Here is a 10,982-nt window from a genome sequence, read left to right on the forward strand (position 1 = left end):
AAAAAACAATTATATTTTAACCACTAAAATATTGTTTTAACCCCAGATTTTACATTGGAAAATAGGTAGATAGGTAAATGGTCATCATAGGTAAATCTATGGGTGTACATAGATGAATTTGCAAGGGGTGTCATTTCCAATTCCCAGAGGGGTGTCATTTCCAAAATGGGGTCACTTCAGGGAGGATTCTGCTGTTGTGGCACTTTGGAGAGCCGCTAAGTGCCAAAACAACAGAATTCCCCCTGAAGTGACCCCATTTTGGAAATGACACCCCTCTGGGAATTCATCTATGGATATAGTGACCATTTTCACTACATGGATGATTTCCAGAAACACGTAGTGGAAGTTTTAGAGCAAAAATTGCAAAAATGTCATTGTAGTGCCCAATATATTGTGCCCAACTTGTGTCTCTGGAGACCTCCCCCCACCTACCCCCGGAAATTGTTAAGTCAGCTCTACTCAAATGTGTCTGTCACCAAATAAACCAAATGCTTGATTGTCAAAACAGTTCAAAAACGTGGTTCTGTGTGGAGATTGTAAAGCCGTCATGGAGGCATAAGGCTGGCAATGATGGGCATTGTGGGTAATAATAGCGGGTATCATGCCTCATTCCTCTCTAGGAACATACACGACATCTTCTCTGGGGGTTCTTTCTTGTTTCAGTTACTGGGATGAGTGCAATAAAATGTTGCTCAGTGAGTCTTCTCACATCTTCACATTCTAAAGGATTGGTGGGGACAAAATTTTCAAAAACAAGATTTACATGACCTTTTCCTGATAATCAAGGAAAGTATCTGCATTTCCGGCTTTTTTGTATAACACAAAAGAATTATATGTGGCCACCTGAAACAAATACATGACTAACTTTTTATACCAGGTATATGATTTTCTTGATACCTGGTATGGCTGTAGAACCTGATCTGCAAGGTCCACCCCCCACATATTTGTTGTAGTCAGTGATAGACACAGGTTTTGGAGTGGTGGATCCCTGTTGGTCTGCAGTGGCCCTTGTGGCATCTGTGTGGATCGAGCTCAGGATAAAAATATATTTTTCATCCTTATACTTAAGGACAAGCAGCTCTCCATTGCATAAAGCCCCTGACTGCCCCATTCGGAAATGTTCTTTGACCAATGATTGTGGAAACCCCTGATGGTTTTTGAGAATGGTCCCACAAGCCCCTATGTTATGTTCAACCAGACTTTTAAATAGGGGTATGCTGGTACAGTAGTTGTCAACATACAGATTTTAGCCTTTTTGTAAAAAAAGGCTCAAAACGATTTTTCCAGATGTCCCCAGATAAGTAGGGCATCCTGGTGGGATTAGTTGTCTATCTTTCCCCTCATAAATGTGAAAAGCTGATGTGTATCCGGTTGAACTCACGCACATTTTATAGAGCTTAATTCCGAACCTTGCCCTCTCAGAAGGAATAAATTGCTTGAGGTCCAGTCTTCCTTTGAATTTTACAAGGGACTCATCAATGGAAATGTTTTCTGTTGGGGTGTAGAGCTTTAAGAACTTTTCTGTCAAGTCTTCGATGATGGGTCTGATTTTGTATATTCTGTCATGTTCTGGGACATTTCTGGGCAGGCATTGACTATTGTCATTAAAATGCCAAAATCTCATGAGCATTTCATAACGGGTCCTAGGAATAACGGCAAAAACATAGGGGTGGCTTGAACAGGGCTTTTTTAACAAGACACATAGCGAATGTAAGTCCTAAAAAAAATTTCATTTCTAGTTGGTGTCCATAAATGTGACCTACCATAATAGGATTGTGGATTCTGGCTGATGAATTGGGACGCATATAAATTTGTAAGCTAATATGCTCTAGCAAGCTATCTGTCATAAACATATTAAAAAAATAATTGGTCCAAAATTTTCCCCTCCACATTTATACCAGGAATGGCATTAAAATTAGGGATGAATGGAGTAGCCGAAACCGAAGCCTCCCATCTGGGAAATGCTACATCAAGAGGCAAAGCTTCTTGGACATTGGTGTGCGCCAATTCACGAGCACTGGGGACAGCGCTAGTACTGGGCATTGTTCCCTGAGTTGTAGACATTTCTCTAGAAGCGCTATTTGTCCTTCTTGTTGTACTGGTCCTTGTGTGTGAGGATGGACCAGAATCACTGCTCATTTCTGAGCTATCACTGTCGCTGCTACTAAAGCCCTCGAAATCCACATCGCCATCTGACACTGCACTTTCTTCACAGTTAGAACATAAAAGTGCATAAGCCTCCTCTGCACTATAATACTGACGGGCCATTTTATTTTATTTATTTATTTTTTTTCGTAAATAGAAAACTACGACATGACGTGACCAAATTATTGGGCAGGCAATTGAGAAAAGCCTAATTCTTTACCCTATCCCTAACTTTAGAATAAACCCTAACAGTAACCCTAACTTTAGTCCCAACACTAACCCTAACTATAGCACTAACCCTAACCTGCCTTATCTGTTTTTTACTTTATTGCAAAATCAATGACTGACACAGCTCTTGGCAGCAGCACTTGTAAGGCTACTTTCACACTAGCATTTCCTGGAGCTGTGGAGGGATGCGCATGGCCGCCCCTCCTCCGGTCAGCTCCACCTATGGGCGCATGACGCTGCATGCGGCCTGCGTATCCTATCTTTAGCATTGGGTACGCAGGCCGTGCGCAGGTATGTATTTGCCGGCGCATGCGTCCCTTTGACGGTGCGCCGAGCGCACCAAAATGCAACACGGTTAAAGTTTTTTGCATAGCTTGCCATTTTTACGGACAATTTAAACAGGTTGTCCACTACTTTTTAGTAACCCCCCTATTGTAGCCCCCCGGGGCCCATAATGATTTTTGTAATTACCTTGCGTTGCCAATTCTGCCTGTGAGCGGCGCTATGCGGGCGGCTGAGTCCGAGTCATGTGACCGCCAGGCTACAGCCGCCGCTAACATCTGCTGATGTCACGTCAATTTCCTGACTATGGAAATTGATGTGACGTCAGCAGGCGTGACCCAGTATCAACACACTGCTGTCACTCATCAAGAGTCACAGTAGTGTGTGGGCGGTGCTGCACCAGACATCACAGCCCCGTCACTCTGCAGCATCTGTCTCCTCACCCATCAAGAGTGACGGGGCTGTGTAGGGGTTGGACAGGCTGTCTGCCAGCTGTGCGAGGGGTGGACAGGCCATGCAGGGGTCTGCGGGCTGCTGTGTGGGGGGGGGGCGTGCAGGGGTCTGCAGGCTGTCTGCTGGCTGTACGGGAGGTGAAGGGGCTGTGCGGGGTCTGCGGACTGTCTGCCAGCTGTGCGGAGGGTGGGCGGGCTGTGTGGGGGTATGCAGGCTGTCTGCTGGTGCCGGCTCTGCGGGGGGTGGAAGGGTCGTGCGGGGGTCTGTGGGCTGCTGTGCGGGGGGTGGTGGGCGGGCTGTGCTGGGGTCTGCAGGCTGTATGCTGGCTGTGCAGGGGGTGGACGGGCCGTGCGGGGGTCTGCCAGCTTTGCGGGAGGGTGGGTGGGCTGTGTGGGTGTTGCCAGGGCTGTGCGGGGGAGTCTGCGTGCTGTGCTGGCGGTACCGGGGCTATGCGGGGGTGTGTGCGCGTGCGTGTGTATGCAGGCAAGCATCATCCAGTGGGACTACAAGTCCCATCAGGTGATGCTTGCTACACTGTCAGTGAGTGACACATTAGCCAATGATGGGACAGAAGTAGTCCCATTATCCGGCTAATGTGTTGAAAGTGAAAAAAAAAAAAAACAAATTCTGAACATACAACATATAGAATATACATATAACATACAACACATAACATAGAGTATATACTTACCAATCACCTAGTTCCCCGAAGCCATCGATCTGTAATAAAAATAAAATAATAAAGCAACCTATACTCACCTTTCCGCTGTAGTCCAGATAATAACGAGGGTCCCATGACGATCTCCCGTGTAGAGCAGCCGCATCAGCTGATGCGACCGCTCTCCAGGGGCCCCAGCAATGAAATGATAGACGGAGGTAATCCTCCCCTGTGTATCCCTCCGCCGCCGGGAAAGTGGTCCCGTAACCCTAACCCAAGCCCTAACCCTAATTCTCATGCAGCATTGCTGGAAAGTGAGAGCCTGAACTCATGTCACCTCAGTGATGCACTGCAGGAGCCATTGTCTCCTGTCAGTTCACCACTGGGAGGCGCTATAGAGCGGTCACATCACCTGATGTCACTGTTCTATAGGGGAGATCGTCGTGGGACACTCGTTATTAATTGGACTGTGCCGGACAGGGAGTATACGGTTTGTTTATTTTTTTACTTTTTATTAGAGGAGACCGAGGGCGTCACTTGGATCTGGGCGTGCAATAAAAATATGATATCCATGTTGTGTTTTATTTCATTAAAATACTTTATTCTTATGTGTGTTTTTTTAACCCTTTATTACTATAAGATTAATAATGGATAGGCTGACGCCACTCCATTGTTAAACCGGGCTTAATGTCATTTTCCAATAGCAAGGTGACATTAACCCCTTATTATCCCATATCCCACCGCTACACGGGAGTGGGAAGAGAGGGGCTAAGTGCCAGAATTGGCGCATCTTATATATGCGCCATTTCTGGGGCGGCTGCAGGCTGGTATTTGTAGCTGGGGGGGTCCAATATCCATGGCCCCTTCCTAGGCTATGAATATCAGCCTGCAGCATAAAATTTAGGGGGACCCCCACGTCATTTTTTGGGGGGTCCCTTATTTTAATAGCCAGTAAAGGCTATGAAGACAGCTGCGGGCTGATATTCATAGCCTGGGAAAGGGCCATGGGTATTGTCCCATTCCCAGGCAAAAAATATTGGTCCCCGGCAGTCGGCTTTCCTCCTCTGGTGCAGAAAGTTGCGCGGGAGCCCACGCCATTTTTTTTTTACTTTTTAAAATGAAACATTGTTCACTAATAAACATGGATATGGAAATATCTATGGAAATAAAATATCTATGGAAAAATCTATATATAGATCCATATATCTATCCCATATCTATCTATCTATCCCATATCTATCTATGTGTGTAATGAAGTGTGGGATGGACAAGTGTAAATGAGGAGGCCGGACAGAAATAGCAACACAAATCTTTTTTTTTGTTAAATGACATCTTTATTTAGGTTACAAAAACACATACAATCCACATGTAAAAAAGCACATGAAAAACCGCATGACAAACGCATCAATAACGCACCTGCATTTTCTACCAAGAGCTGTGGATTCTGTGTGGAATAATCCGCCCGGTGTGCACACAGCCTTATAGCTCTCAGCACTATAACGGTGTGTACATGGCGACTTATTATTAAGAACGTCTGTGTCTGTGCACGCTCCTGAGTGTGCGCTCATGATGCTTGCAATGTGTTTTATGTGAACACGTGGCGGATTGTGCTGCCGATTTTTCCGTGCGGATTTTGCTAAATCCGCAGATAAAATGACCTGCGGATTTATAGCGGATTTTGTTCGGCTTTCCCCTGCGTTTTTACACCTGCAGATTCTTATAATGGAGCAGGTGTAAAACGCTGCGGAATCCGCACAAAGAATTGACATGCTACAGAAATGAACCCTCAGCGTTTATGCTGTTGATTTTTCTGCACCATGTGCACAGCGGTTTTTGTTTTACATTGACTATAATGGTACTGTACAATGCAGGAGAATCTGCTGTGGATCCGCATTAGAATCCGCAATTTGTGCACAGACCCTTACAATAAGATGCTTCAGATTGAAGAGAGAGGAGGGAGGGGTTTGGGTGTGTTTTGGAGTGGGTGTGCTAGGTGCTGGCTTACAGGCCAGTGCAATGCATCATGGAACTTGTAGTATTAGAGCACAGTAAGTCGGGAGAAAGAAAGTTGTCAATTAACCCCATGAGAGCTGGAGCCAGCACTGAGGATGTGCTGCTAGAGCATGATAAAAGGTAATATTGCTAAAATAAACATAGTGGATGTTTTTAGTGGCACATAATAGCAAGATTTATGAAAAAAAAAAGTTACAGTAGTGGACAACTTCTTTAAGTAGAAATGTTCAAAAATATAAAACTCAATGATATTTTATGAAAGAAAAATTGTTTTTTGTCTTGGTAGATGACTGTACCAGGATATCAGGGGGACAGCTGACATCTTCAATTTTTAAATCTGATGATCTTGAGATCCTACAAGATACAACTGAAGTGATTGCTATTACTCCAGATATATCATCATCCATTCACAGCAAAGATCTGTCATCTGATCCTATGAAACAGGTCCCATCTTCTGATTCATTACTGACTACTAAGAAAAATCAAAGTCACAAAAGAGGCATTAAAAAACAAACTGCTCCTAAAGCAAAAAATTCATTTTCATGTTCGGATTGTGGGAAATGTTTTCACAAGAAATCTAATTTTGTTACACACAATAGAACTCACACAGGGGAGAAGCCTTTTTCATGTTCAGAATGTGGGAAACGTTTTAACCAGAAATCAAATTTTGTTAACCACCAGAGAATTCACACAGGGGAGAAGCCTTTTTCCTGTTCAGAATGTGGGAAATGTTTTAACCGAAAATCAAGTTTGGTTGATCACCATAGAACTCACACTGGGGAGAAGCCTTTTTCCTGTTCAGATTGTGGGAAATGTTTTAACCAGAAATCGCATTTTGCTAACCACCAGAGAATTCACACAGGGGAGAAGCCTTTTTCCTGTTCAGAATGTGGGAAATGTTTTAACCGGAAATCAAGTTTGGTTGATCACCATAGAACTCACACTGGGGAGAAGCCTTTTTCCTGTTCAAATTGTGGGAAATGTTTTAACCAGAAATCACATTTTGTTAACCACCAGAGAATTCACACAGGGGAGAAGCCTTTTTCCTGTTTAGAATGTGGGAAATGTTTTAACCAGAAAGGGGATCTTGTAAAGCACCAAAGAACTCACACAGGGGAGAAGCCTTTTTCATGTTCAGAATGTGGGAAATGTTTTAACCAGAAAGGGGATCTTGCTAAGCACCAAAGAACTCACACAGGAGAAAAGCCTTTTTGATGTTCAGAATGTGGGAAATGTTTTACTCAGATTTTAAGTCTTGTTACACATGAGAGAATTCACACAGCAGAGAAGCCATATTCATGTTCAGAATGTGGGAAATGCTTTAAATGGAAAATAGATCTTGATCGCCATCAAAGAACGCACACAGGGGAGAAGCCTTTTTTGCTGTTCAGAATGTGGGAAATGTTTTAACCGGAAAGTGATTCTTGCTAGACATCAGAGACCTCACACAGAGGAGAAGCAATTTTCATTTTCTTAATGTGGGAAATATTTTACTTGGAAATCAACTGTTAATAAACATCAGAGACGTCACATAGGGGAAAAGCCTTTTTTATGTTCATAATGTTGGAATAGTTTTAACCAAAATAGAATTTTCTTAAATGGGTTGTCTCTTGTCATTCCTCATGTTTGCTGACAAAAGGATAAAACTAAACTTTATTAATTCCAAATGTAAAACTATACCCATAATTCACCCCCTTAAGGTTAGTCAGTAGGTGACTAATAGAAAAAACATGTACCCCAAAGTTCAGTATATAAGGTGAGGTGACGTATACTGTGACGGAGTCAGCTTCAGCTGAGCTGATTTCTAGAGTGGACCCTCTGGGTCGTGGCACCCACCCACCTAGGGCGAGCTGACCTTGTGAGGGACCACCCCTACACAGGGAGAGTCAGGGGCAAGACCAAGGGGGTGAGCCACCACCACTGCTGGAACCAGACGGCCGACTCAAGAAAGACACAGGTGTGAGTGTCTGGCAACAGGGAACGTGGAGGGTACAAGACATAACAAAGCGTGGTCACAGGGTTTCTTCAATAAAGCATGGTCTCAGGGTTTAATCAGAAACACGATATAGTTACAAGGACAAAGTGAAACATAGCAAGGTGCATGCGTTGGCACGCCAAGGTCCAAGGCATGATACGTGCTATGTGGCACGCCAGGGTTCCCGCAAGGGCTAGATGGCATTGGACTCCGGACATCTGGCAATGATCGACAGGCTCCGGACATTAGGCTGCAGTCTTCAGGTTCCGGACCTCTGGCAGCGATCGGCAGGCTCTGGGCATCTACCAGGGATCAGGCAAGGAGGGACGCCGGAGTTCAAGACATGGTGCATGTTAGGAGACACGCCAAGGCAGGGGTCCAGGCAGGATGAGTGCTAGGAGACACCAGGGTCCAAAGCAAAGTTCAAGGCAGGGTGCGTGCTAGGGGGCACACCAGGGTCCAAGGCAGGGTGCAAGGCAAGGTGCGTGTTAGGGGCTATGCCAGGTTCAGACTAGGGTAAGGGCCTGCATGTGCTAGGAGGCATGCCAGGGTTGAGGCTAGGGCCTGTGCATGCTAGGAGGCATGCCAGGGTTCATGGCAGGACCTGCGGGTGCTTTAGAGATGCACGGGGAGGTATGTCAAGGAGCAGGCTAGGGCCTGTGCAGTGCAGTGACAGCGTGAGTGCAAGGAAGCACAGAGCACGGCTGGGGCACTGGCTAGCTGGTCAGGCTGAGGCTAAGACAGGCGGGCCAGACTGTGGCGAGCACGGCTGAGGCACAACAGTGGACACAGCTAAGTCACTGGCCGACGTGCACGGCTGAGGCACAAGCAGGCGGGCACAGCTAAGGCAGGCATGGCTGAGGCACAAACAGGAGGGAGAGGGAAGGCCAGGTGCATGCAAAGGGCTCACGAAGAAACAAGGCAAGGCAAAGTACAAATCAAGGAGCAGAAAGTAGGCTGAAGCACAGAGCCGGGTACAAGAAAGCAGAGCGTATGCTAGAGCCCAGAGCCAAGTCAGAGACACAGAGCAGAGTACAGACAGGTAGTGGAATGTATGCTGAGGCACAGAGCCAGGTACAAGGGAAAAGTGGAGCTTATGCCAGAGCACAGAGCCGGGTATATGGCAAAGCACAGAGTACAAGATAAGACTTGTGCTAAAGGAGCACAGAAGGTCAGAATGAAAAGATAGAACTCAAGACAGATTGGATTGGAGAAGCAGGAAGCTCATCTGCATATTTCTGATGCATTCTGGGAAGAGGAGAAGCGTCACCTTAAGCTGATCGATCGCTGGGACTCGCCACGTCTCGCTGTTTGAGGACATCGCAAAACCAGGGATTGGAGAAGCAGGAAGCTCATCTGCATATTTCCGGTGCATTCAGGGAAGAGAAGAAGAGTCGCCTTAAGCTGATCGATCTCTGGGACTTGCCTGGTCTCGCTGTTTGAGGACATCGCAAAACCAGGGATTGGAGAAACAGGAAGCTCATCTGCATATTTCCGGTGCATTCTGGGAAGAAAAGAGTCGCCTTAAGCTGATCGATCGCTGGGACTTGCCGGGTCTCGCTGTTTGAAGACATCGCAAAACCAGGGATTGGAGAAGCAGGAAGCTCATCTGCATATTTCCAGTGCATTCTGGGAAGAGAAGAGTCGCCTTAAGCTGATCGATCGCTGGGACTTGCCGGGTCTCGCTGTTTGAGGACATCGCAAAACCACCCATCATAGGCTGCATCAGCAATAGCAATATGGAGAAGAAAATCCACATGGTCACCTGCAACACATGCTACATGTTTACGGATCTGCCGGCCCAAAAACTCAACTTTACCTGTCAGAAGTGCAAACTTGTTGCCCTCTTAGAGGAAAAGGTGCAGGGACTGGAAGAAAGAATAGCAACATTGAAGGTAATTAAAGAACATGAGGACTTCTTTGATGAAGCAGAAGCAACCATTCAGGATGCGGAAAGTGAGAAAAGCTTCAGAGCACATACAGAGGCTGAAAAGTGGAGCCATGTGACGAAAAGACGCAAACGGATCAAGTGGTCATCGCCACCCACACAGCTTAGCAACCAATATGAAGCCCTCATGCTGGAGAACGAAAATGGGACAGCTCAGGATGATACCGTATCTCCAAAAGAAGACACACTATCAACAAAAGAAGTTACTCTCAACAAAAGCGGAAACAAAAGACACTCAAAAACACTCACGAGCAGCAAGCAGTGCGTCCGGAAGAAAAAGAAGAGTGGTAGCTATGGGCGACTCACTACTAAGAGGCACGGAGGCAACTATCTGCAGGCCGGACATAACCGCACGAGAAGTATGCTGCCTCCCAGGAGCAAAAATCAAGGATGTGGCCAACAGGATACCAACTATCCTCAAATCCAAGGATGACGACCCTTTCCTACTGATACATGTAGGCACAAGCGACACGGCAAGAAATGACCTACCAACTATCTGTGAAGACTTTAAAATTCTAGGGAAGAAAATAAAGGAACGGAATGTACAGGTTGTTTTCTCATCAGTCCTCCCAGTCGATGGTCATGGCATCAGAAGATGGAATTGGATACTAGACGTGAACAACTGGCTACGACGGTGGTGCAGGCAGCAAGGATTTGGATTCTTGGACCATGGCATGAATTACCTCTATGATGGACTTCTCGCAAGAGATGGGATGCACCTCACAAAACCTGGGAAACACACATTCGCCAGAAGACTTGCCACACTCATAAGGAGGGCTTTAAACTAGAAGAAGAGGGGATGGGAGGAAAAACAGCAGACAAGAACATGCAGCAGAAGGACAAACTAATCAAGGATACTAGATGTGGTAAAGAGGACCCAAGACAGGGTACTCAGAAGGAAGCTTAGAAAAATTAAGCAAAACTTGTTTCCTGCATGCTGACCAACGCAAGAAGCCTGACCAATATGATTGAAGATCTGGAGTTGGTAATGTATGAGGAAAAATACGACATAGTAGGAATAACTGAGACATGGTTAGACGACAGCTATGACTGGGCAGCTAACTTGCAAGGATAAGATTTGTTTAGAAGGGATCGTAAAAAAAGGAAAGGGGGTGGAGTCTGTCTATATATAAAGTCCACTTTAAAGCCCACACTAAGAGAAGATATACAAGAGTGAAATGAAGAGGTGGAGTCTCTATGGGTGGAGATACAAGGAGGGAAAAGTAATAAAATCCTCATAGGGGTTTGTTATAAGCCACCAAATATAACAGAAACCACTG

General features: G+C 45.7%; 1 protein-coding gene and 1 pseudogene across 1 annotated transcript in view; one reads left to right on the forward strand and one right to left on the reverse strand.

Annotated features, from left to right (window-relative positions):
• LOC141073974 (uncharacterized) overlaps positions 1-7,383 on the forward strand; it is a 58,265-nt pseudogene extending 50,882 nt beyond the window's left edge.
• Positions 1-10,982, reverse strand: part of LOC141073979 (gastrula zinc finger protein XlCGF66.1-like) — a 393,515-nt gene that overhangs the window by 141,170 nt on the left and 241,363 nt on the right. The gene's annotated exons all lie outside the window — the stretch shown is intronic.

Source organism: Dendrobates tinctorius, unplaced genomic scaffold, assembly GCF_039654945.1.
Source record: "Dendrobates tinctorius isolate UK_male_01 unplaced genomic scaffold, ASM3965494v1 ptg000321l, whole genome shotgun sequence".
NCBI classification, from domain to species: Eukaryota; Metazoa; Chordata; class Amphibia; order Anura; family Dendrobatidae; genus Dendrobates; species Dendrobates tinctorius.